The sequence below is a fragment of the Mauremys reevesii genome, unplaced genomic scaffold (genome assembly GCF_016161935.1).
Source record: "Mauremys reevesii isolate NIE-2019 unplaced genomic scaffold, ASM1616193v1 Contig48, whole genome shotgun sequence".
Taxonomy (NCBI): domain Eukaryota; kingdom Metazoa; phylum Chordata; order Testudines; family Geoemydidae; genus Mauremys; species Mauremys reevesii.
The window spans coordinates 148,294-174,639 of record NW_024100860.1 but is presented as its reverse complement, the minus strand read 5'-3'; the positions used below and the strand labels follow the sequence as shown (position 1 = coordinate 174,639).

Below are 26,346 nucleotides of genomic sequence, written 5' to 3'. Positions count from 1 at the left end.
TCCTTTCTAAGAAAGCAATAGACGTCAATCAAGAATGTTACCAGCGATTGCCTCAGGTGGAAAGTGATAGCTAAAAAGTGTATGCAGTTGACAGATTGATATTAATTTCCTAGAGACTGCTTCTCAGGTATCAGATTTGTGGGTACAATACAGTCATTCCTGGAGTGGAGTTTCTTGGGTAATCAAAATAGGTTCTACCTGTTTCACAAAACGTATTGATTTAGGGCCTGATCCAAACCCACTGAAGTCGTTGGAAGGCTCCCACCGATTTAAAATTATGGGCAGTGGATCTGGCCCCATTTGAGCACTTTGTAAGGACTCAGGAAAAAGAATCCCATTCAAAATAGTTAGATAACTAAAGAAAGGCATGTGGTACTATTTTCCATATTATTCCTTACTGTCTCAGCACTGTGTGGAAGAAAGTGTTCATGCTCTTTATCCCACAGGGATTGGAAGGAATCCTATGAAATGATTATTTGCCACATGAGAAGAACAGAAAGCATTTGTACAGGCTTAGGGGAGTGGGGAAAGATGGTGCTGTTTTATGTATGAAATGTTCCACGCGCTAAAGGAAGAGAGCTGGGTCATGTAAATAAGCAGTGACCCCCCAGGCTCTCTGGATTCTCTACTAAAAGGGGACCTGACCCTGCAAACCCTTGCTTTCCTCAGTAGTATTAGAGCCCAATCCTGCAATTGTTTAAGCTAATGAGTCAGTTTACGCAGGTGACAAGTCTGAGTAAAATACTTGCATGAATGAAGTTACTTCCTGTTTTGTATTGTTTCAGGATTGGGCTCTTAAGGCAAGGAAACGGTACTGTGTGATTTAAGCACAACTTGCAACTGGATTTTTTAGGATTTGGCCCAATGTCTCTTATTACTCAACAACTGTTTTGCTAGGCCACAGTGGTGGCCAGTGAGCTGCAAAGCTCAGACTGAAACAGCAGATGAGATTTACAGTTATACACTGAGTCTTGTAGAGACACAAATGCCCTAGAGAAGACTGGCATGATGGATACTGCTGCAATCAGAGTTCTGGGAACTCAGCAATGTATCCAGTTGTCCAATTGTATGATGTCACTTTAATAGGGAGAGGCTTTAAAATAAGTCAGTTCAGGGACAGTGTTTCTGATTCAAGGAGGATTATGGCCTATGAACTATGGGAGGAATGCCGTACTTCTGCAGTTTTAAGGAGACAGTCTTTGGCTTCAAATGTTTGTGACCCAAACCAATTTATTATTCCTGCTTCTTGAATATTTGTATTTGTTCTTTTTTTTGGTTTTTTTGGCCAGGGGAGGAAGGGTCGCAGATGGATGGTACTGTAGCCAGACATTTTACCCTGCAGGGGCATCCACCAATTAACCACTTGTGAAAGGGACCCAAGGGTAATGTCACAGGTGACAGATAACCAGGAGACCTCAGATCAGTCTGTGACAAACATAACAATAATCTCGTGCGTCTCAAGGGCTAAAAGCTCAGTGGAAGCGGAGTCTCTCCTTTATAGTGCCGATTTAAAGGGGAAGCAAGCTGAAGCTTGTTCATGGTACGGGAGAGGTACCAAGCGGTGACTCTCTGATGCCAGGTGATAAACTCCTCCCAGCAAAGTACCGACTCGGAGACTACAACGCAGAGCTGCGGAGGAGGAAGAAATAGACGGGGTCCCCGGGATGTGGGAGCTCACTACACTCAAACTTTCCCAAGCCTGGCCTGAGGGCTCTCTGCTCGCTACAGTGATATTTCGTCCCTTCAAAAGTTCCCTTGGGGAAGCTGTGTGAGGAAGATCCCCTAGGGGCCGTGGCGAAGACCAGGAGCAGGTCTTGTGTCTCGGTGGTGGGGGTGGCTGTTGGCTTTTCCTCCACCCCATTGCGCTCCCCCGGGGGCTCCCAAGTCAGCGCCCACCAGTTTGGGATTTATCTTTCCTAGGCGGACCTCTTCCCTTAACCTCCTTCTCCCCGCTTCATCCCTGCAGCATCTGCCTCAGCCTGGTCCTTGCACGGCTGAGCGAAGGGGCCGGGTAGAAATGCCGAGCAGCTCACCGAGATGAGGGTGCAGCTGCCCCTGGCGCTGGAGCAGGATGGAGGGAGGGGGAGACGCGCCCAGCGGCTGGGGTACACCGGGAGAAAGAGAATGAGGAGAGGAGCGGGTGCCCACACACACAGAGAGAGGCGGAGAGCAAGGACACACACACACACAGTTGCACCCAGAGTCAGGCACCCCATGCCCAGTGCCTGAGACAAAGTGACAGAGCAGGGGGCACAGACACCGTGTGAGAAGCAGGCACCGGGGCTGAGATGCACATGAGAGAAAGACAGAGGGGCCGAGAGAAGACCGGCCCCCGCCCACGCTGACCGAGAGCGGGACGCAGATACACACACACACACACACACACACACACACACACACACACACACACACACACACACACACACACTGATCTCACACAGATAGGGTGATCTTACACACGCAGCCAAGGTCATGATCACACACAAGAGACAGGCTGATCGCACACACGGCAATCACACACACACAGCGATCACACACACACAGAGCGATCTCTCTCTTACAGGGTGATCACACACACACACGATCATACACACCTCTCCAGGGACAGGGAGAACGCCAGGCTCCGCTCCGCGCGGAATCTGAGCACAGCAGCAGCAAACCCATCCTGGGTCTGGGCCTTTCTTCTCTCTCTTTTTCCATTTAGTCAAACAACACCTCCCCAAGCCCTGAAAAAATGCCTGCCTGTGAAGCGAGGAGAGGGCGCCGGGTCTATAAATAAGAAGTGAGTACTGGCACAATGGCATGTGTTTCTAGATCGCAGTCTGTCCGAACCCCTCCTGGCCTGACCCCCTTCCCTGAAACCCCTGCCGCACCCTGCAACCCCTGCCGCACCCTCCTGCATCCCGACCCCTGCTGCACTCCACACCCTCCCTGCACCCCAACCCCTGCCCTGACCCCTGCTGCACCCCGACCTCCTGCCACACCCCGCACCCTCCTGGCCCGATCCCCTGCCCCCAAACCCCTGCTGCACCCCGACCCCCTGCCCTGAGACCGGTGCCGCACCCTGCATCCTCTGTCCTGACCCCTTCCCTGAGCCCCTGCTTCACCCTGCACCCCGCATCCTCCTTCACCCCACACCCTGCCCTCAGCCCCTGTCACCCCTCACCCCTCCTGCACCCCCTGGGGACAGGGAGGGGGCAGAGTTGGGGGGGATTTTGGGGAAGGGGTTGGAATGGGGGTGGGGCCGAAGGAGGCATGGGGGGGGTGTGTCAGTAAATGCAGTCCTCAGGACAATGTACTAGTCCTCATGGTCATTTGAGTTTGAGACCCCTGATGCAGAACCGTTACTAGGTATTTTTGAGCCCCAGGCAAGAATATAAAATTGCGCCCTCCCCAGGGCTGGCTCTTCTGCAGCACCGCGGCAGGTCCTCAGTCCTCTCGGAGGGAAGGGCCTGCCGCCGAAGAATGAATGAAGTGGCGGCAGTAAAACCTGTGATTTTGGGGGGGTCAACTCATGATTTTTGACTGCTTGGGCTGGTAATGTTGCTTCCAAGATGGTCTTTGGTTCCAGTCTAGTTCCAATGCAGAGAGGGACTCACAGGTTAAGAGAGGAGGGAGGTGCTGGATATCAGCAGTGGCCACTAGGGATCAGCATGTGTCCTGAGAATGCTGGGAGTTCAGGTTTGCAGCCAGGATCAAGGGTGGCAGGTTTGTAGAAATTTTGGTGGTGCCCAGAACCCGCTCTGCCCAAACTCTGCCCACGGCTCTGGGAGGGAGTTTGGGTGAGGGAGGCGGTCTGGGGTGCAGGCCCTAGGCTGGGGCAGGGGAATGGGGTGCAGGCTCTGGAAGAGAGTTTGGGGGTGGGAGGGGGTACGGAGGGAGGGGGTGCAGGTTCTGGGAGGGAGTTTGGGGATGGAAGGGGTGCAGAGGGACGGGGTGCAGGGGTGAGGACTGTGGCTGAAGGTGAGAGGTTTGGAGTGTGGGAGGGGCTCAGGGTGAGGGCTCCGTCTGGGGCTGGAAATGGGAGGGGCTCAGGGCTGGGGGAGAGGGGCAGCATGCAGGGGGATGAGGGCTCTGGTTGGGACTGGAGATGAAGGGTTTGTGGTGGGGGCAGAGGGTGCAGTGGAGGGTGAAAGCTCTGACGGGGGGTGGGGGCTCGGGGGTGGGGCAGGGCTGGGGCTGAGTTTGGGGTGCAGGCAGGCTGCTCCGGGACAGGGGCCAGAGAGGAGGACTTCCCCCAGCCCTTTCCCTGCTGGCAGCAGCAAGCTCTGGGGGAGGAGCCCCCCTTTCCTGCCCCCCCAGCAGCACATTCACCTCCACCACTGTCACTGCATTGGCTCCTAGGGACCCTCTCAGGTCCAGGAATCTTCCTCACTTCCCTGTGGTGGGTGCCAGGAGGTGCTGCATGCGGCTCTGCCCCTGCTGTTGCCCCTGACTGTAACCTCACTGAGGGCGAGGGATGGGGCTACCTTCTTGCCCAGCATGGGGCAGGAGCAGTGACTGCGGGCGGAGGGAGAGGGGCTCTGTGCTGCTGGAGGGTCTCGTTGGAAAATGAAAAAGTCTGAGGTGGAAGGGCAGGCTCAGGGTCAGGAAATGGGGGGCGCTAGGACCCTGCGGCAGCAATTGCTGCAGGGAGGCAGCATGGAGCTGCTCTGTCCAGAAGGAGGGGGTGGAGGAAGTTGGGGCCGGGGGCACTCATGGGAGGCGTGGGGGGGGCAGCAGGTGGGGCCAGGGAGGGGGATCACCTGGGTTATAAATATCTCCGGGCCAGCGGCTTTTTTTTTCTTTCTCCGCCAGTTTCTGCACCTGAGGCAAGTGCCTCACTCCCCTCGCCCGGGCACTGCCCTGAGGTGAAGTAGGGTGAAGAGCTGGCAGAGCTTTCTGAGCAACTTGTATTGTGGGGATGTTCCCCCCCCCCCCTTGAACTAGGCATTAGAGGAAGGAAAGAAAGGCGTAAGGAAAGGAACAGGCGCAGCTTCTCGCCTGTCTAGCCAAGACCAGCGGGCTTTGTAGGCACCATGCCAGGCAGCTGATCTCTAGGCAAGAGTCCCACTGAGGTAAGTAGGAGCCCAGCTGCAGGGTCAGCCCTGGTGGGGGTGGGGGGGGCAGATGTGCACAGTTAGAACAGACGCACCGCTCACTATCCGGCACCAGAACATTTCCACGCTGCCTTTCCCCCGCCCCACAGAACGCAGCCCTGGCTCGCTGAGCGATCTACCTTCCCATTGGCCACACTGGGTGACGTGTTGCTGCCGAACCTCCCTAATAAACAGCCCATTGGTCCATGGTGGCAGCAGGTTCGTGAGTGGCTGCGCTAATGGCCAATCAGCGCTATCCTGGGGGGGGGGTGTAAAAAACTGACCGTGCGGCGCCGGTTGGTGGAACCTGGGCGCTGGGGAAGGGAGCGGGGACCCGGCAGCCCCGGGCGCTCCGGTGAGTGTGGGGCGGGGCGAGGAGCCGGGCACCGCCTCCTGTCGGGGCGGGGGAGGGGTGAAGGAGCGGGCGCTGGTCCCCGCGCAGGCAGCGGGGCTGGGGGGCGCCTCGGCCCGGCCCTTCTCCTCCTGCCTGGGTCACGCAGTGTGGCTGCGGCCGCTCCCCGTGGGCACCGCCGGGTCTTTGGCCCGCTCGCCCCAGGCGCTCGGAGGTCACTGCCCCCCCCCGGTCTCTGGGCTACGGTTTAGGCTTCGTCCCTGGAAAGGTTTGTGTAAAACCAGCTCCTGCCCGGGGACAAGGGGCGGGGCGGGGCGGTGTTTGCCCAGCACCAGCTGTGTATAAATCAGCCTCCCTGAGCCCCCCCGCTGCAGCCCTGGCTTCAGCTGCGTGTGTGAGCCTGGCCTATAACGGGCCGCCCGTGCTCCCGGGCAGTGGGCGGCGCTGGCCAGTAGGAGCCGATTTGCGGCAGACACTCCACGGCAAGTGCCAGCAGGTCCCTCTTTCTCAGGCCCCCTCGTGTACACCCCTGCTTGAAAAGCTGTTTGTTTGTGTGCAGGTCGCTTTGTTTAGCATCTTCTGACTCCTGTTGCACTGTTTTTCTTGTGACTGCTGCCAACTGTTGTAAGAAAACTTCTTCTTTCTTTGCAGCAAGTGGTGAGCAATTTGGCCTGCTGATAGGATGTTACCTCTTTTTTCCTGCTGCCACCTTGGATGACTTGTCCAGAGTCTTTACAAGTTTGTATGATTAGGGTCAAGGTGCTGTTTATTAAATTGTTGAGGATTTCACTTCAGATCTTCATGGAAAGCCTTCCAGAATGTCTGGATGTTCTGGGATAAGACTCACTGGTAGAGCTGAGGACACAGCTAATCTAGGGCATGTCTTCGCTAGGGTTTTATAACACATGTAACCCCAGCCCTGATGCGTGGCCTAAGACTTCTCCCCTGTTGCTTGCTTCTTGGAGTGGCTTCTCACCTCAAGGGTATGGGGCCTGTGAGCTCATCTGCCAGCCCCATAGGCAGCTTGGCTGTGGCTCCACCCCCAGCCTCTCTCCCCAGACCCTGGACCTGCTTCTGGCGCTAGACCCTGCCCTCCAGCAGCAGCCCTGGCCTTGGCCCCTTACCCTGTATGCGTCACCTCTCCCTGCCACCCCTCCTCAACCAACAGAAAGGGCTACCTTTATATGGTTGTGCAAGCATTGGTGGGTCATCAAAAATGCTTCACCAATGTCAGTGTTGGCTGGTTAGGGAAGATACGTGATGCTTGCATTGTTAAGAACACAAGACTGTTGAAAGTTACAATCAGAGACTTTCTTGACTGGCAGATTACTATTGGCAATGTTGAAATGTGAGTAGCGATACTGGGAGGACCCAACCTACCCCTTGCGCCATTGGCTCATGAAGGCATCCACCTCAACAGCACCCAGGAAAGATTCAGCTACCAGCTCAGCATGTGCAGAATGACAGTTGGGTGCATAGGCGGCAGGTTTGTATAATTTTTGGTGGGGCCCAAAATGGTGGTGCCCCCCCGCTCCCGCCCTGTGTCGATATAAAATGAAGCTACAACGCGTCAGCGCCACAAGATTACAAGGGTCAATTAAAAGTGGAAAGTCAGAAGCAGCACTTGCCTACTTCAATATACAGTATTATATTTTGTTGCACCTGTTGTGATGAAGTGGGAATGTTCTTAATATTTTCTCTGAATACTGTGTGGGTGTCTCAGTTTAAACTGCAAGATGCCAACTGAAGGTGTTGGGGACAAAGAGATCAGGTGGCCTCCTTGTCCGGAAGAGACACAGAGGCCAGAGGAGGGAGTGTCAGTTTGGAGCTGGCTGGGGAAATGGGGAGAGACTCAGAACTTGGTTCTGGGCTCCCCACCCCGCAAGATGGACCTGACAGAGGGGTTCTGTTTTCTGTACCAACAAGCTCTGTTTAAACTGTGTTCCCGTCATCTAATAACCTTCTGTTTTACTGTCTGGCTGAGAGTCACATCTGACTGTGGAATTGGGGTGCAGGGACCTCTGGCTGCCCCAGGACCCCGCCTGGGCGGACTCACTGCGGAAAGTGCATGGTGTGGAAGGGCATGCTGAATGCTCTGAGGTCAGACCCAGGAAGGTGTAAGCTTCTTGCCCTGGAGACAGTCTGCTCAGAGAGGAGGCTCCCCCAGAGTCCTGACTGGCTTTGAAGGAGTGGTTCCAGAGCATCCCAGCATCCCCTTCCACCCCATGCACTTCCCAGAAGTCCGCAAAGGCACTAACACTCCCTCCTCTGGCCTTTGTCAAGAAGGCTAACAGCATTTTGGGCTGTATAAGTAGGGGCATTGCCAGCAGATCGAGGGACATGATCATTCTCCTCTATTCAACATTGTTGAGGCCTCATCTAGAGTACTACGTGCAGTTTTGGGCCCCACATTGCAAGAAGGATGTGGAAAAATTGGAAAATCCAGTGGAGGGCAACACAAATGATTAGGGGGCTGGAGCACATGACTTCTGAGGAGAGGCTGAGGGAACTGGGATGGTTTAGTCTGCAGAAGAGAAGCATGAGGGAGGATTTGATAGCTGCTTTCAACTACCTGATAGGGGTTACAAAGAGGATGGATCTAGACTGTTCTCAGTGGTAGCAGAGGACAGAACAAGGAGTAATGGTCTCAAGTTGCAGTGGGGGAGGTTTAGGTTGGATATTAAGAAAAACTTTTTCACTAGGAGGGTGGTGAAACACTGGAATGGGTTACCTAGGGAGGTGGTGGAATCTCCTTCCTTAGAGGTTTTTAAGGCCCGGCTTGACAAAGCCGTGGCTGGGATGATTTAGTTGGGAATTGGTCCTGCTTTGAGCATGAGGTTGGACTAGATGACCTCCTGAGGCCCCTTCCAACCCTGATATTCTATGATACTCTAAACTGACCACCAAATTTAAGTTGCGTGTTTTTCCCGTCAGGTGAGGACTCTGGGGCAGGGCTGGGGATAAGGAACTTGGGGTGCAGACAGGCTGCCCCAGGGCTAGGGCCAAAGAGGACTCCCCTCCACCCTCCCTGGCAGCAGCAAGCTCCAGGGGAGGGACCCCTCCTCTCCCCCGCAGTTCGCTGCACATGCTCCTAGGTCCCTCTCAGGTCCAGAAAGCCCACTCGCCTCCCCTATGGTGGGTACCGAGGGGGGAGGTTGCCATCACGTGTGGCCTCTCCTGCTGCCACTGGGGATGGGGCTGCCCATGCCCAGCATGGTGCAGGAGTGGGGACTGCAGGGTGGTAGCTGGGGAGGGGCACAGTATCACAAAATTCACCTAAGCCCCAGCTGCACAGGTCTAGGAAGCTCCCCTCCCCATTGGTGTAGCCAGGTTCTAACGTCAGGGGGAGCAAACACGTAAAAAAAGATGCCAGCCAACATATCCAATTACTAATCAGGTAGTTCTATAACAGGCTGCCCTGGACCCCATCACCCCCTGAAGCACAAGGTAGGGGTAGGCACCATCATGTTGTGCAACAAACACTTGACAAAATTACTGGACTTAGTGATGGACAATGCGGGCAGGTGGGTATTATGTCATTCAATCATTCAACCCATAAAATTGCACACATTTTGCCTCAGTGAAATTAAATATCCAGAGAATTACTGGGCCTGTGATGATGACCAGGGCTTGCTCACCTGTGGCTCCCGCTCCCTGTGCTGTGGAGGCACAGCCAGGCAGGTCTGCATCTGTAAGCAGGCACCCTGCCTCAGGTGCAGCTCCCGTGGGCCCTCATAGCCAATAGACTGGGAGCCTCCCGGCCAATGGAATGGGCTGGGCTGGGCTGGGGGGCGGAAGGCAAAGGGGGAGATTGTAGGGAGCTTTGGAGGAGGGGAGGCAGTGGGGGAGGGGAGTGGGCTGGCACAAAGGGGAGGGCTCTCTGGAGAGGAGTGACAGGGGTCATTGGGAGTCTCTCGAGGGGGCAGAGGGTTGTGTGGGTCTCTGTGGGGCAGGGGGCTGTGATGGGCAGAGCCAGCTGCAACCTGGGTCTGCTCTGCGGGGGGTGTTGCTATAGTCCCCTCAGGAAGCTCCCCCCCATCCTGTGTATTTTATACCAGCCCCGGGGTGCCCATTGCTGCTCCTTTCCCCGCCCACGGCTCCATCTGTCTGTCCCCACAACCTCCCAGCTGTGTCCGTCTGTCTGTCCTCACTACCCCCCTGGCTGTGTCCTTGTGTCTGTCTGTCCCACAACCCCCTGGCTGTGTCCTTGTGTCTGTCTGTCCCCACCACCCCCCAGCTGTGTCTGTCTGTCCCCACCACCCCCCAGCTGTGTCCTTGTGTCTGTCTGTCCCCACCACCCCCTGGCTGTGTCTGTCTGTCTGTCTTCCCCCCCCCCCCCAGCTGTGTCTGTCTGTCCCCACCACCCCCTGGCTGTGTCCTTGTGTCTGTCTGTCCCACAACCTCCCGGCTGTGTCTGTCTGGCTGCCCCCACCACCCCCGGCTGTGTGTGTCTGTGCCACAACCCCCCTGGCTGTGTCCTTATGTCTGTCTGTCCCACAACCCCTGGCTGTGTCTGTCTGTCCCCCCCTCCCGCTGTGTCTGTCTGTCCCCACAACCCCCCGGCTGTGTTCTTGTGTCTGTCTGTCCCACAACCCCCTGGCTGTGTCCTTGTGTCTGTCTGTCCCCACCACCCCCGGCTGTGTCTGTCTGTCCCCACCACCCCCGGCTGTGTCTGTTTGTCCCCACCAACGCCCCCCCCCCCGGCTGTGTCTTTGTGTCTGTCTGTCCCCACCACCCCCGGCTGTGTGTGTGTCTGTGCCACAACCCCCTGGCTGTGTCCTTGTGTCTGTCTGTCCCACACACCCCCGGCTGTGTCTAGCTGGCTGTCCCCACCACCCCCGACTGTGTCTGTCTGTCCCCACCAACGCCCCCCCCCAGCTATGTCTTTGTGTCTGTCTGTCCCCACCACCCCCGGCTGTGTCTGTCTGTCCCCACCCCTGCTGTGTCTGTCTGTCCCACAACCCCCTGGCTGTGTCCTTGTGTCTGTCTGTCCCCGCCACCCCCGGCTGTGTCTGTCTGTCCCACAACTCCCTGGCTGTGTCTGTTTGTCCCCACCAATCCCCCCTCCCCGGCTGTGTCTCTGTGTCTGGCTGCCCCCACAGCTCACCGGCTGAGTCTGTCTGATAGGGACAGACGCTGCTGCTGCTCGGCTCAGGGCTCAGACGCTGCCGGTGGCTCGCTCCCCCTCCCTGCTGTGGAGGCGTGGCCAGGCAGCTCCGGCACCGCCCCCGGCAGCTCCCATTGGCTGGGGTTCCCGGCCAATGGGCTGTGAGCCCAGTCGCTGCTGGGGCCTCTGCCGGGAGCTGCTGCTGCAGTGAGAGCGCCTGGCATTGCAACGCAGGGACCCCCCCCAAAGCACAGGGCCTGGGGCCCAAACATTGCTGGAGCTGGGCGCACCTTTAGGATTATTGGTGGGGCCTGGGCTCCACGGGCCCATAGAACTCGCCGCCCATGCCCCCAGAGTCCTGACTGGCTTTGTATGGAGTTGTTCCAAAGCATCCCAGCATCCCCTTCCACACCATGCGCTTCCCGGAAGTCTGCACAGGCACTGACACTCCCTCCTCTGGCCTTTGTCTCTTTTCCAGGCATTAGGAGGCCACCTGATCTCTTTGTTCTCCAACACCTTCAGTTGGCACCTTGCAGGAGAGTGGCCCAGGCCATCAGTTGCCTGGAGGCAGGGTTGCAGCCATTCTCTGTGAAGACGGCATCACACTGGCCCTCTAGGGCTTTACAACAATCACACCCCCTTATCCCACCATCTAGAGCCTTAAGAAATGCATTGGGGAAACTGAGGCACACAGACAGTATTCAGAGAAAACACCTGTATATGACCAGTTACATACTTTGAAGGGTGTAAAATAATCAAATATTGTGCTAAATACAATGATACTCCAAACTGACCACCAAATTTAAGTTGCATGTTTTTACCCTCAGGTGAGGGTTCTGGGGTGGGGCTGGGGATGAGGGGTTCACAGTGCAGGAGCGTGCTCGGTGCTGGGGTGCAGGCTTTGGGGTGAGGCAGGGCTGAGGATGAGGAACTTGGGGTGCAGACAGGCTGCCCCAGGGCTAGGGCCAGAGAGGACTTCCCATCACCACCACTGGCAGCAGCAAGCTCCAGGGGAGGGACCCCTCCTGCCCCCCACGGCACACACACTCTGCACATGCTCCTAGGGCCCCTCTCAGGTCCAGAAAGCTCACTCCCCTCCCCTATGATGGGTACTGGGCGGGGGGGGGGCATAGGTGGCCTTCCATGTTGCTGCCCCTCACCATAACTTCACTGGGGATGGGGCTGCCCCTTGCCCAGCATGGGGCAGAAGTGGGGTAGGCAGGGTGGTGGCTGGCTATGGGACGGGGGAGCAGGGTGTCATAAAATTCACCTAAGCCCTAGCTGCTCAGGTCTAGGAAGCCTCCGTCTCCCATCCCTCCTGTGGCGGGTGGGTTGGTGGGTGCTGGGGGAGGGGGCATTGCCTTCACATGTGGCTTCCTGCCTCCCCTGTGCAGCCTGCTGTGCCTCACTGGGGGTAGGAGTAGGGGCTGGGACTGGGGCTGGGGCAGGGGGGGAATCATAGGGTCAAACACTCACGGAAGCCCCAACAGCTGCTAAGGTGAGTGATGTGTGTCTCCTGGCCCGTTTGTGTCTCCTCCAGGTAGGGGCAGGAGAGGAGAGGGGAGGGGAGGGGAGGGGAGGCCCCCTCACCTCCCCTCCCCCTCCTGAGTGCTTCAGCAGCAGTTAGCATTCCTCTTATGCTAATGCTGCAGCCCTTAGGCTACGGCAGCAGCAGCAAAGGAGAGAGAGACGCGCTGTGCGCTCTCTTTACATTCAGGCAGGGAAGCTACGGGGAGGGGGAAAAAATCTAGCTCCAAATATTGGTGGAGCAGAGCCCCTGATTATGAATATTCCTGGGGCTTTAGCTCCAAGAGCCCATATAAGTTGGCGCCCATGAACACACATACATCCTAACTAATTATGTTCTATAACAAAATATTCAGGTACAATTTTCATTCAAAGTAATTGAAATTCAGTTTTGCCGGCTGGTGAATCGGGGGCTTGAGGGATTTAGTAGTAAGTGCTCAGAGTTGGAAATGCTTACCAGTGTTGGGGACTCTGGTACCCCAAACGGCAAAGTTTGTTGTCTGACCACGAGAGACAGGCAACACCAGCAAAGTTCAAATATAATGCTCTTTATTGAAGAGTGCACACGACAATAGAGAGCGAGCTCATCTCCAAAGAGAACCAGCTAACCTCTTTACAAAATAACCTAGGTTTATATAGACAGTTCCGTCGCATCATCATAATTGCAATTACCTAGTTAAGTAGTCACTCCCCTTCTTTTGAAACTAGAAACTGTTACCATACATTCATTTTTATGTTCTACAAGATTAAATGTTTTACATGATTTATGATACTTTAACAATCACTAATCAATCTAAAATGTAATTGTTAGGAATAGACAGAGAACAGAAACAGGGAGTACTGCACAGGGAGTTTGGAAGTTTGGAAACTTGGCTTCTTATGAGTTCTTTAAACGAATTGTTTCTACCTCAGTACGTTTGGTACCATGCTAGGAATACAGTCCCTTTCTTATCTCATAGTTGCTTAACTTTGTGAGAGACAGACCTGTAACTCCCTGGGACTTTCCACTTATGAATTACCCATAAACCTCTGTTAGGGTGTTAGCCTGACTTTGTTCAGGTTGACACAACTGGCTTTGGGTTACATTTTATTTAGGCCTAATACCAGTGACAAGGTACCATCACACAATTTGCTTGAGTTTAGGGTTGTGAAATTCAGACTCTACAATATAAAACAAAAACACTCAGATTTCATGGACACCAAAAGAAGGTACTGCCAAAAACTTGCATTTGGCTACCTAGCTGGAGTTGGAGATCCCCAGTCCTTGTTCTCATTTGAAAGCTGAGATTTCAGATGCTTTTGGAAGAGGCAAGGCACTCTGGCTATGGTGTTCCTTGAGAAAGTGGCTGCTACAGTTATGTAGGAGTTAAAGTGGAGAGAAGCAAGATGTGACTTTAGGCTGAGATTTTCAAATGTGTGGTGAGTCCCATTAGCAAGAAGTTAGGTGTCCAACTCCCACTGATTTTTCTTTTGAAGCTCCTTTGAACCTTAATGCCTGATTTTTAATTCACGCTACAAATGAATGTTAATGCCAGGGGAGCGACGGGAAAAAATTCTTCATTCAGGAGATATTACAATATACATTTGTACCCCTGGTATTGGTCCCTCAGGGCTTGTCTACACTACAGGACTATTTCGAATCTACTTAAGTCGAATTTGTGTATCCATACTAAATACACAAATTTGAACTTCTGAGTCCACATTCACGGGGCCAGCTTCGACTTTGGAAGCGGTGCACTGTGGGAAGCTATCCCACAGTTCCCGCACTCCCCGCTGCCCATTGGAATTGTGGGATTTCACCCCAATGCATGCTGGGGGGAAAAATGTGTCGTCATTGAACCGTCAATCCCGCCCTCCCTCTCTTCCTTGAAAGCGCCGGCGGGAAATCTGTTCGCGCCCTTCTCTGGTCGGTTACAGCGCGGACGCCACAGCACTGCGAGCATGGAGCCCGCTGCGATCATCGCTGCACTTATGGCCGTTGTCAACTCCTCGCACGTTATCGTCCACCTCTTCCACAGTCAGATGCTGAGAAACCGGGCGAGGAGGCTCCGGCAGCACGGTGAGGAGAGTGGCGCAGACCTCTCACAAAGCAGGGTACGCCGGGCAGTGGAGATCATGGTGGCAATGGGTCAAGTTCATGGTGTGGAACGGCGATTCTGGGCCCGGGAAACAAGCACAGACTGGTGGGACCGCATAGTGCTGCAGGTCTGGGATGACACAGAGTGGCTGCGAAACTTCAGGATGCGTAAGGACACTTTCCTTGAACTGTGTGACTTGCTGTCCCCTGCCCTGAAGCGCCAGGACACAAGGATGCGAGCAGCCCTGACTGTGCAGAAGCGAGTGGCCATAGCCCTCTGGAAACTTGCCACGCCAGACAGCTACCGGTCAGTAGCGAACCACTTTGGCGTGGGCAAATCTACCGTGGGGATTGCTGTCATTCAAGTAGCCCACGCAATCGTTGAGCAACTGCTCTCAAAGGTAGTGACTGTCGGAAATGTCCAGGCCATCATAGATGGCTTCGCCGCGATGGGATTCCCAAACTGCGGTGGGGCTATAGATGGGACTCACATCCCTATCCTGGCACCAGCCCACCAGGCCAGCGAGTACATTAACCGAAAGGGCTACTTTTCAATGGTGCTGCAAGCTGTGGTGGACCATAGGGGACGTTTTACCAACATCAACGTCGGGTGGGCGGGCAAGGTTCATGACGCGCGTGTGTTCAGGAACTCTGGTCTGTTTAGACGCCTCCAGGCAGGCACTTTCTTCCCGGACCACAAAATAACGGTTGGGGATGTGCAGATGCCTACAGTGATCCTCGGTTACCCGCTAATGCCCTGGCTCATGAAGCCCTATACAGGCGCCTTGGACACTGAAAAGGAACTCTTCAACTACCGGCTGAGCAAGTGCAGAATGGTGGTGGAGTGTGCTCGGACGTCTCAAGGGGAGATGGCGGACCTTACTGACTCGCCGACATCAGCGAAAAGAATATCCCGTAGTTATTGCTGCTTGCTGTGTGCTCCACAATCTCTGTGAGAGCAAGGGCGAGACCTTTGGCCGCTTGGGAGGTTGAGGCAAATCGCCTGGCTGCTGTTTACGATCAGCCAGACACCCGTGCTGAGAGAATATCCCAGCGGAAGCGATATGCATCAGGGAGGCTTTGAAAGCGAGTTTCCTCGCAGAGCAGGGTAACCTGTGACTGTCCACTTGATTTTAAGAGAGCCTGATCATAAACCAAGTTTTCCCCACTTCCCAAGGACGTTTTAAAACTAAGGACATGTTTTAGTAATTAATAATAAATCTTTCGTTGACTTTTCATTTCTGTTTATTCGTTGAAACATGGAAGCATTCTGTGCTGGTTAAGGTGTGCACTGATGGGTGGGTTTGCAGGAAGGGCGAGGTGCCGTCCTTGGATAGGGGTTACCATGACGGCTGTGGGTTTGGGCGTTGGAAGGGTGAGGGGTGTGGGAAGGGTGAGTATCTGCCCCTGGATGAGGTCTATTTTTGGGGCTCGGGGCACCGGGGAGGATCGTGACTACGGTCCAAATGCATGTGAAGGGAAGCCTGCCTTTACATTCGGGATGTCAGGCACCAGGACCCTGCACAAGCATACACCTCAAGGAAAGACCCGGGCAGCATACACCACACAGACTGTCCCTGGTGCCTAGTGACTGCAGTCTGTGTGTGCCCTGCAGTTGACCCTGCAGCCAAGTCTGTAGCATGGCACTGTGGGCTATGCAGTGACATTACAATTACCCCCCCCCCCCCACAGAACAACAGAAAGTCTTCTGACACCAGAAACGTGACGGAAACAGTCAGTAACACCAAACCGCTTTTAATAATGTAATACACAGTGGGGGGTTTGAACTTGGAGTTGGGACTGGTTGATGCTGTAAAGAAAGAGCTTGTACAAATTTACAGCGCGACAGTTGTCTCTAACATTATCGTTGTGCTGCGGTGCAGGGACAGTTCTCACGGCCCCTACCGCCTCCGTCTTGTCACTTTGGGTGAGGGGGGGACAGGACTTCTTGGCGTTGGAGGGTGGTTGCAGATGCACTGCAGGGGGGCTCTCTCCTCCTGACTGCGGTCTTGCAGAACATCTACAAGGCGCCGGAGCGTGTCCGTTTGCTCCTCATTAGACCAAGCAGCGTTTGAGTCGCCTGCTGGTCTTCCTGCCGCCACCTATCCTCCCGTTCCAGGTGTGTGCGATGCTGCTGACACAGGCTCTCCTCGACTGTCTCTGCTCTGCCGCCTCCGCTCTGGAGCTGGCCATCAGTTCCTGGAACATGTCGTCCCTTGTCTTTTTCTTTCTGCGCCTAATCTGAGCCAGCCTCTGCGAGGGGGATGGCGGGCAGTCCGGGAAGGAGCCAAGCTGTGTGATGTGAAAAAGTAGGTGATTTCCTTGAACACATACATGTTTGCCAACAGTAAACACAGTCTAGTCAGTTTCAGTGAACAAGACCAAAGAGGGAACCAAGTCTCAGGAGATCTCAGAACTAGTCCGAGATTTCGGAATACGCCTCATTGGCGGCGCCATTGCACTGGAGAGCGCATGCGAGGAGAGACAGCTGCATCCTCTTGCACAAAGTCCTGGTAAGCCTTACAGTACAGAGTGCTTATCAGTTAGTGCTTAGCTGTGCTCTCCTGCTGGAGGCAATGTGCAAAGCAGAAAAGATGAGCGTTATGCGGCATCTCCCGCCAGTGAACGGAAAGACCCTATATGCTTTTCCTCTGAGGCCTGCCACAAGTGGCTGTTAAGCGAGGGTCATTCTTATGCAAAGTAAAACTCTGTTAAGCGAGGGTCATTCTTATGCAAAGTAAAACTCTGTTAAGCGAGGGTCATTCTTATGCAAAGTAAAAGTCTACCATGCACAATAGTAACAGTACACTAATTCCACTAATTAGATGCAGCACTTCCACAACGACATCACCCTGAGGCGTGTCAGGCGCACACAGAGAGAGCGGATGTTAATAGAAGCCCTGCACAGACCAGGACCCTACGCTGCCATGCTCGTAGAGGCGATGGTCCCCTCTACCGTAGGACGGCATGGCGCGGAGAGTGTGCTTCAACGGAGCACCCAATAAAGCACCTCTCCCAAGAAACCTCTTGCTGAGGCTTTTCCAGCTGCTCTCTGAGAGCTTTTTTGAAATATCCCCAGAGGACTATTGCTCCATTGCTGTTTGTGTAGACCTGCTGTTTGTTTAGTTTCATATTTAAAAATGTTTATATAGTATTTCTATTTTTTATATAAATCCCTGTTTCTTAAAAAATAAATGTTTCCCTGTTTGTAGCACTTACCGCCTGATCCTTCCCTGATTCCGAGTCCTGGTTAACGGGCGGGACGGTTGGTAGGGGATCTCTGTGAGGGTGATGAAGAGATCCTGGCTGTCAGGGAAAGCGGGAGTGGGTTCGATGTCGCCTGCGCCGTCCTCTAAAGACCCTTCCTCATCTTCCCCATCGGCGAACAGGGAGGGGGAACTGTCCCGTACACTATTCCGCCCTCGGAGTCCACCGTCACTGGTGGGGCACTGGTGGCAGACCCACCTAGAATGGCATGCAGTGCCTCGTAGAAGCGGCATGTCTGGGGCTGGGCTCCGAGCGTCCGCTTGCCGCTCTGACTTTTGATACCCTTGTCTTAGGTCCTTCACTTTCACGCGCACTGCATCGCATCCCGGCTGTATCCTTTGTCTTTCATGGCTTTAGAGACCTTCTCGAAGGTCTTCGCGTTCCGCTTGTTGGAGCGCAGCCCGAGAGCACAGACTCCTCGCCCACACAGCGATCAGATCCTGGACTTCCCGGTCAGTCCATGCTGGGGACCTCTTTCTAGTCTGGGATTGCCCGGACTCCTCTGCTGGAGAGCTCTGCATCGTTGCAGGTGCTGCGGAGCTCGCCCCGATGTGCAACCAGAACGTCAGATTCAAACCGCCCAGACAGGAAAATGAATTCAAATTTTCGCGGGTCATTTCCTGTGTGGCTGGCCAGAGAATCCAAGCTCGGACTGCTGTCCAGAGCGTCAACAGAGTGGTGCACTGTGGGATAGCTCCCGGAGCTGCTAAGTTCGATTAGCATCCACACCAAGCCTAATTCGAGCCAGCAAGTGCGACTTAGCGTTACTCCACCTGCCGGGGTGGAGTACCAAATTCGAACTAAAGAGCCCTCTAGTTCGAATTAAATGGCTTCCTGGTGTGGACGGTTGAGCGGTTAGTTCGAATTAACGCTGATAAATTCGAATTAAAGTCCTAGTGTAGACCAGGCCTCAGTCTAGTGGTTGCAATTTCATTGTGGCACTGAGTTCCAGATCTCAGTTTTCAGTCTCTGAACGGTTCGGTTTTAGAAGAACTCCCGTTGAGTTGTTGTCTTAATATATCACTAGAGATTAATGAGGGCTGTTGCTTTTATCACCCTTGTCTAATATTAGGCATAAGAAATGGAAAGGGAAAGATTATGTATGAAATGAGGCAGATTATTAGCAAATATTCACTGTCAATTTGTAGGTTTTAAGTTTGAAGAACTCCAAGAACAATACAATAAAGAAGTTGAAGAAAGAAAAAAGCTGAGAAATATCCAGATTAAAGTATGGGGCTAGAGTATCTCAGCATTAGAATCTCATTTAATGTGTGACATGGAGAAAGGTGCAGTTCTTCAAAATTAGCCATATGATTTTTCAGGGAAAGTGGTAACATTAAATGTGCTCATTGTTCATACCATTGAGATTAAAGTGTAGATTTAAGAAGAGTAAGCAGGGGGTATGGTTAATTTCCTGACAGCATTTTTGAAAAGTTAGTACTAATTAGAATACACAAAAAGGACTTTTTAAACATATTGTTTTCATGTAAATAATCACACGACTGAGAATTTCTCAATACTTAGTTATCACGAGGGATAGAATTTATATGGAATGTATATGTTTTTGCATTTAAAATCTGAAAATGATCTCTTATGTTTTCTGTTTTAAAAGCAAAACAAACAAAAAACCTAACCTACTCAACTTGGGCACAGTTGTTTTACCACCTTAAGAATATTTATACTACTTCAACATGCTTACATCCTTTTTTTAGGAAACGTGTACTGAAAACCTACAAACAAAATTAATGAAATACGTGTACAATCACTTTCTAGTAAATTTAGAAGTTGATTTACACGATAAACTCAGTGTAAATATCCAGGAATATTCCCATTACTGTTTTTCAGTAGGTGCTTCCTTTGTAGCACTTTTAAAGACAGATAGCACTCTGTAGCGAGGCGAAGACTCACCGCTGTGGCACCTCCTGCTGTTCATCTCTTTCCAGCCTTTGGAGCGCTCTCTGCCGGCGGATGTCTCGCCAGCCTCAGGCCCCATGTCCCTCCCAGACCCCGGTGCCCTTTTCCTCAGGGTTCTGCCCCAGCAATACCCCCACTCTCTGTGGGTCTCCTCCCAGGAGCTCCCAACCTCTAAAACCACCTTGCCTCAGTGGCTACTGCCAGTCATCCTCTTGCCCCCACTCACTGGGGCAGACCGCGGTCTGTAATGGCCACTCATCATTGGCCAGGGGTTAGGACCAGCTGCCTCTGCCTATTCCTGGGCTGCCCTCTGCAGCACCAGTACCTCCATAGACCTCCATCAAGACCCGCAGCCTGGGGAGTTGCAAGGCTAGAGCTCCCCAGCTCCCTTGCCCTTTCCCCAGCTCTGCTCTGCTTCGGGTACCTTGCTTGCAGACAGCTCACCCCTCTCCCTCCAGGGCTGAAGAGAGAGTCCTTCAGGTGCTGGCTCACAGGCCTCTTATCAGGCCAGCTGGGCCCTGATTGCTGGCCACAGCTGTGGCTGCTTCCTCAATCAGCTTCGCTTGGCTGTTTTGAAGCCCTGCTTTACTGGAGGGGGGAAGCTGCTCCACTACTGATGTCAGGGATTACATTCTTGTGAATTTTGGGGAGCAGTATTGGGGCCCTTAGTGCTTTAGTCAAAACCCCATTCAAATGTTAGACATATTGGAAAACCAAGTTCAGTAAGTACCAATAGCAGCTTTTTTGTATTTTTAGAACAGAATGGTCTGATCCAGTAGGGCCAATGGTCCATCTAGCCCATTATCCTGGCTTCTGGATGGTGGCAGATGCTTCAGAGGGAATGAACAGAACAGGGCAATTTATTGAGTGATCCCTCCCTGTCATCCAGTCCCGGCTTCTGGCAGTCAGAGGTTTAGGGAAAGAAAATATCTGATATTAGAGCCAAAGCATGTTTTTTGAGTCCAGGGATTTTGTAAAAGTAAGTGCAAATAAATGAGTGTCTCTCTCTTGTGTGTGGAATGATTTACATGTAGAATTCTTGCTAATGGGATCACCACACATTTGGAGATGACTAGAGCCCACAGTCTAAAATGTAGCTATATTTGTCCACAGAACACAAATGAGGATCCGTTCTAATGCACAGTAAGTCTAGAACGAAATACAAAATGAATATTATGCCTGTCAACAGCTAGCTTGACAAAACCGATCTGATCGTGAGGAATGTGCAGGGAAGGTACCTCAATGTTAACTGATAGGATGCCTCTCTTAAAAACAAAACAAAAACTTGATATACTAAATATAAGGAACCACAGGTCAAACTTCTTGCCATTGAGATGCTGGCCAGCTTAGATATATCTGAACTGCAGATAGTACTCCCCCAACCCTCTTCAGCTGCCTGTGATGTTAATCAGCAAAGTATTCCAGTCAGTTGACTGCTGGGGGTATAAAAGCAGACTGGTGTAAATCATATAGTACTTTGTGCTGATGGACGATCTGTGTCGTGGACTCTGTTATCCAAAATTGCAACTGACAGCTTGACCAATTGCCCTATCTTATTTCCATCATACAGAAGTGAATTAATTCTCTTATGAATTGTCAGCTATGTAAAGGTAGATATGCTTTCCCCCACTCTTTTAAATAGAAAATAAATCATTCTCATCCTCAAAGTACTAAGAGTCACAGAAAGATTGCTCGGCATCAGGCTTCTTCATCAGTGTTCTCGTGGCAACAAGAAAAGACACACAGCTGTCCTTCATCCAGCAGTCAAGAAACCCTTTAAAGAGAGGTTTTTACTTCATCCCATTTTCCATGGGGATAGGAGGCAATTCCTAGTCACAGTGGCTTAAGATCAAAGAAGACAGATTTCAACAACAAGTTCCCTGAAAATGGTGGTAATTCTTCCGTCATCGAGCAGTTAAAAACACAGAACCAAGGTATCTTGCAAGTGTAGTTATGACTTTAAATCTACTTTGTAAATAAGAACATCTTATTTTTTTTAAAGAGAATTAAAACTCTCTGTGTTTAAGGACTTCATTGAAGACTGTTTTATATATAAAAGGGGAGTAAAATACCTACTCAACGTGTAAGACTTTTGGAGATCTCTGGGTAAAAAACCCTATATACATGTTTATTAATTATTTTCTTGGTTTATAAAGTTTTTCCAGTATGAAAAAATTCTTTGGCAGGTTCTGTAGAGTAATCTGTTCTATCAAGAAGTCATTTTTCAGGGAGATCCTTGCCTGCTTAAACTAGAACCATAGTAGAATGAGCATCTGGAGCTTCTTCAACTGAGAAGTCTTCTGAGCTTAAGCTCTCTAGTGTAGCCACTCTAAGCCGATGGGATAGAGGTCTAGAGGTCTCCTGCTGGCTTAATTCATCCGGCTCGCAAGCGGTGGCAGCTATGTCTCCTGTCGACACAGTGCTGTCCACACCGACGCTTAACTCTGTGTAAGTTATGTCGCTCAGGTGGGTGACTAATTTCACACAACTGAGCAACAAACCTTATGTCGACTTAAGCTGTAGTGTAGCCCTAGTGTCAGTGCAGCTGTGCAGGATACCCACTTGGAAGTCTTTGTAAACATTTAATAAACACTATAGGAAGAACCTTATCTTCAGCAGATAAGGTGACAGGTGACTTAAGGCCATTTCATGTCTTCTGCTCTGCCATTCTGTCTTTGGTCTTCAGATTTTCTGTCAGTAAATTTTGTTACCTTGTTGGAAGTGTTTGGGACAGTGTCTGTATCCTCCATTTTTTTTCAGTGAATGGATGGGTCTCCTTTCTTAGATTTCTGCTTTAATCCAATTAAGCCAAAATCATTGGCAAGTGGTCTTTGAAAAAGATCATTTTTTAAATGGTAATGCTGTTCTGCAGGACAGTTATCTCAATTCAAACACTCACCCTTTGCTTACTGTTAGTTTAAAAGGGAAGAGTTTTCATTCAAGGCTTAGTTTATGTGCACGGTCACATTGTAAAGTTAATTGCAAACCTAAGATGAAGTTTCAGCTTTGGAAGCCTGAAGGGTTGGTTGGTTGGTTTGTTTGTTTGTTTGTTAGTTTGTCTGGGGTTTTTTTGGGGGTGTTGGGGGGGGGGAAGAAGGGGATGGGGCAGGGAGAAGGGTCAGTGACCGAAAAAAGGAAAATTCTCAACTGCCATTGGCTGCCATCTGTTTGTTCGCAGATAGAGTACCAGTGGAATAGGTCCTCATAAAAGAATGATCAGATCATTCATTTCACATGCTAATAATCTGAAATTGATGACTACTGTTCTTCATGTGCAAAATTCCATTGAAGTCTGTGGAAAAGAAACTATAGATTCTGAGCCTCCCCAAACACACACACGTGTATCATGAAAAAAACAGTTTTGATTTTTAGATAAGTGGTTTTAGTGATGTGAAAAAAAAGACCCTATATGATATTTACAAAAGGCCCCTTCCAAAAAGGGAGACATGCATTGAATAAGTTAAATGAACACTATTGGGTTAAATTTGGCCCCAAATATAGGTTTCTAATAGCTTTTCTTCAGAAGCAGCTTTTTCAAAACTTAAGACCAAATAGAAATGTTTTAATAATGTTTTAGAAAATTCCAGTGGAGGTAGTTCTTATAAACAAAGAGCAGTGATTCTCAAGCTTTGGTACTGGTGACCCCTTTCACATAGCAAGTCCCCACCCCATATAAATTAAAAACACTTTAAAATATATTTAACACCATTATAAATGCTGGAGGCAAAGCAGGGTTTATGTGAAGGCTGACAGCTTGAGACTCCCCACATCATAGCCTCACGACTTCTAAGGGGTTGCAACCCCAGTTTGAGAACCCTGACAAAGAACCTCTGCAAAATTTGTGGCCTAAACACTGCAGTGTTGTGCCAATGCATAAGAATCAGAAAATGAAGCTAGTAAAAACAAAGTGAAACTGATCTACAGCCACTATCCAAGTTCAAAAATAAATATAAATTGTGCCAACCAGACTTTTAAAGGCCTTTCAATTTTTCCAATTTGATAATAGATTTTTAAAATGTTTTTATATTGCTACATATTTAACCTGATAAGCAGTTTTTAAATAGTTTTTTTCTAATTTGCATCTTATCAAGTGTCTAATTAGAATGTGTAGGCTGCTTTAAAGTACTAATACTGTAAGTACAGTGAAACCCCGTTATAACGCCGATGTTTGGGGTCCAAAAATTCCATGGCGATAAATGCAGGGTCGCGCTTATAGCGGGTTTCAAGCTGGTCAGTTTAAGTCTGTGGTCCCCAATGCGGTTCATTGATGTGCTCTGCCTAGTGCCTAGTGCCTGAGCAGGGGAGAGAAGCCGCGCCCCAGTGCCTACCGGGACAGAGAGCACCGCGCCCACAGCCCTGGAGTTCTCTATCCCCAGCAGGCGCGGGCCACGGCTTCTGTCCAAACGGACCATGAAATCTGGTCTTTTGTGTACTTTTATCCTATTCTATACAGATTTCATGGGGGAGACCAGTGTTTCTCAAACTGAGGGTCCTTACTTCTGTGCTGCCTTCAGAGCTGGGCTTCCAGCCAGCAGCTGCCACTCTCCGGCCTCCCAGCTTAAAGGCGGCGCCACAACACCAGCAGCACAGTGGTAAGGGTAGCAGCACCACAACCCCACCCTCCACAGTAACTTTGTGACACCCCGCCCACACACACAATACCTTTTGGATCAGGACCCTACAATTACAACACTGTGGCATTTCAGATTTAAATAGCTGAAATCATGACATTTATGGTTTTTAAAAGCCTATGACCGTAAAATTGACTAAAATGGACCGTAGGCCCCTACCAATAATATTCCATAGAGGAAGATTGACACCTGGTGGCCAATTGTGACCTTAAAGGGACATTGTCATATAGTTTAATATTTTCAGCCTAAACTGCCATAAATTCAGGGGAAAGTTACTTGATTCTAAACTATCGCAGGCTCAATACTTGGGTAAACTCGAGTCAAGGATGAGAGTGCCTTACAATAAATTTGTAGTAATTAAAAATAACAAGTATTAAAAATACGGAAATTCAAAGTTAAGTTAAACGTAAATTGCAACCCAACATTTATCAATTTGGAAATGTATAATTCAGGCTCTCAAACAACCTCAACTCTGCCTTTTCAGTGACTCTAGCCTCTAATCTTTCTTCCTGGAAAATGTGCCGTTTTCAAGTCCTTCACATAAGAGTTTGTGAGATAAGATCTCCATACTGAACTGGTGTTTTGATCAAGGGCTTTTAGTACTGGCTCCAGGACAATTTGTAAAAGCCAGTGTATTATTGGTTTAATGAACAGACCACTGTTGTCCCTTTGCAACTTTTTTCCCTTCGAGTGGTTATCCATTTCCACAGTTTGCTGACGGTGTGCAATGCACCCCACTCACCCATGTTCAGAGTCTCATGCACCTTGAGCATCCTCATATCCTGCACCGAGGGCATAAAAGGGTGGAGCAGGCCAGCCACCACTCAGTTCCTCTCATGCCTCCTGGCTTTGAGATGAACATGGGCAGTGAGCAGTGCTAACAAAATACCTGGCTCTTTTTAAATCTGTGCAGCGTGTAGATAGAGATAGCTAGTGGTTGCTCATTGGCATTTTGGTTTTTTAACCAGAATAGCTATTTCTTTCTGGTGTCAGGATGGCTTCTTTTAAGTCCCCTGGATTTACATACTGCCCATCAAACACGGGCACTATAGCCTGTAATGTTTGGCATTTTCCAGGAACATTCCCCCAGACAAAATACATATTTGCAAGTCCTTCACTTGCAGGACCTGCAAATCTAGAGAAGCCCTGCTCCAGATGTACTTAATGGGTAAAGCAATGAGAGTAGCTTCAGGGCCTGGGTCAGATAACCATCCTGTAAATGCCTTCTCTGCTCCTTAGAGTGCTAGTACTGGGTCCCTCGCTTCCTGGGCCTCATCAGCAACATCCTCTTTCAAAATCTGGCATGTCGGACAAGAAGCTTTCTGTGAAAAAGGTACAGGGCACGGAAGAGTCCAGAGATGATTCCAGACTAAGATCTCCTCAAAGAGAAGGATGGAGAACTCCAAGCTTTTTTGCAGACCCAGCTTATGCTTATCTTATGTCCGGACAAAGTGTCTTTTGGACACATGCTGTGTTCCTACTGACAGTTGTCACAGACTTGCATCTGAACCAAGGTCGTTTCTAGCATTTTTGCCGCCCCAAGCAGCAAAAATAATAATAAAAGAAGCCGCATTCGCGATTGGTGGCAGCTCTACCGCCGCTTCTTCTATGGCGGCACCGGCAGCAGGTCCTTCGCCCAAGAGGGAGTGACGGCCCCACTGCCGAATTGCCGCCAACTGCTGCACGTGCCACCCCTCTCTTCATTGGCTGCCCAGGCACCTGCTTGCTACACTGGTGCCTGGAGCCGGCCCTGATCTTGCCTACTTTTCAAACGTTAGGCTGTCTTTTATTTTGATCTTAACTCTGAATTACCTTGGTTTCTAATGCTTCATTTTGTTTGTTTTTCATAACTGCAGCATTACGAATTTTAAAAAAAAACAAACTTACATGTACTGTCAACTTTACTCACAGAGTTTAATGATTTGTTTTGTTTGGTTTCTGCCTGGGGATTTTCTTGATAATTTCTTTAAGACATTTTGAAATCTTTCCCATGCAAAGAAAGAAAGCTGGCAGAGAGCTCCCGGTGTTATGCAGAGAACAATGGGGGAGCTAAGAAACGGGGAACATTGTAGTACTTAGAAGTATGATAGGGGTCCCTCAGGTTCTGTGGTTACCAGGAGAACTGGAGGTTCTGGTGGAGCTACTGAACTTTGCAGGCACTCTGAGTTGAGATTAGTGGAGAAACTCTGAGGGGTGCAGGAATGCCTGAGAACATGGGGAAGTTAGTCCAGCTGAATGTTTTGGCCTCTGCCAATTGCTGCAGCTCCACAGTTTCCGTGTGTATTGGGTAGAACATTATAACTCATGCAAGTCATGGATTCCACGATTCTTCATATTTCTCTTTAGCTTAACTCTTTCCCATCCCCTTTCTGCCCTCCATACACACTTAGATT

General features: G+C 50.9%; 1 long non-coding RNA gene across 4 annotated transcripts in view; it reads left to right on the top strand.

The window, feature by feature from the left end:
- Positions 1-5,326: 5,326 nt before the first annotated feature.
- The window catches only part of LOC120394292, a 29,048-nt gene continuing 8,028 nt past the window's right edge, over positions 5,327-26,346 (top strand). The window contains exons 1-5 of one of the 4 annotated variants that reach the window (XR_005592249.1): positions 5,327-5,433; positions 6,082-6,168; positions 6,756-6,916; positions 20,965-21,256; positions 25,193-25,418. This is a non-coding gene — a long non-coding RNA (uncharacterized LOC120394292). Of the gene's footprint in view, positions 5,434-6,081; positions 6,169-6,755; positions 6,917-20,964; positions 21,257-25,192; positions 25,419-26,346 lie in introns of those variants that run through there. The other 3 variants (XR_005592248.1, XR_005592246.1, XR_005592247.1) reach the window with 3 other exon arrangements.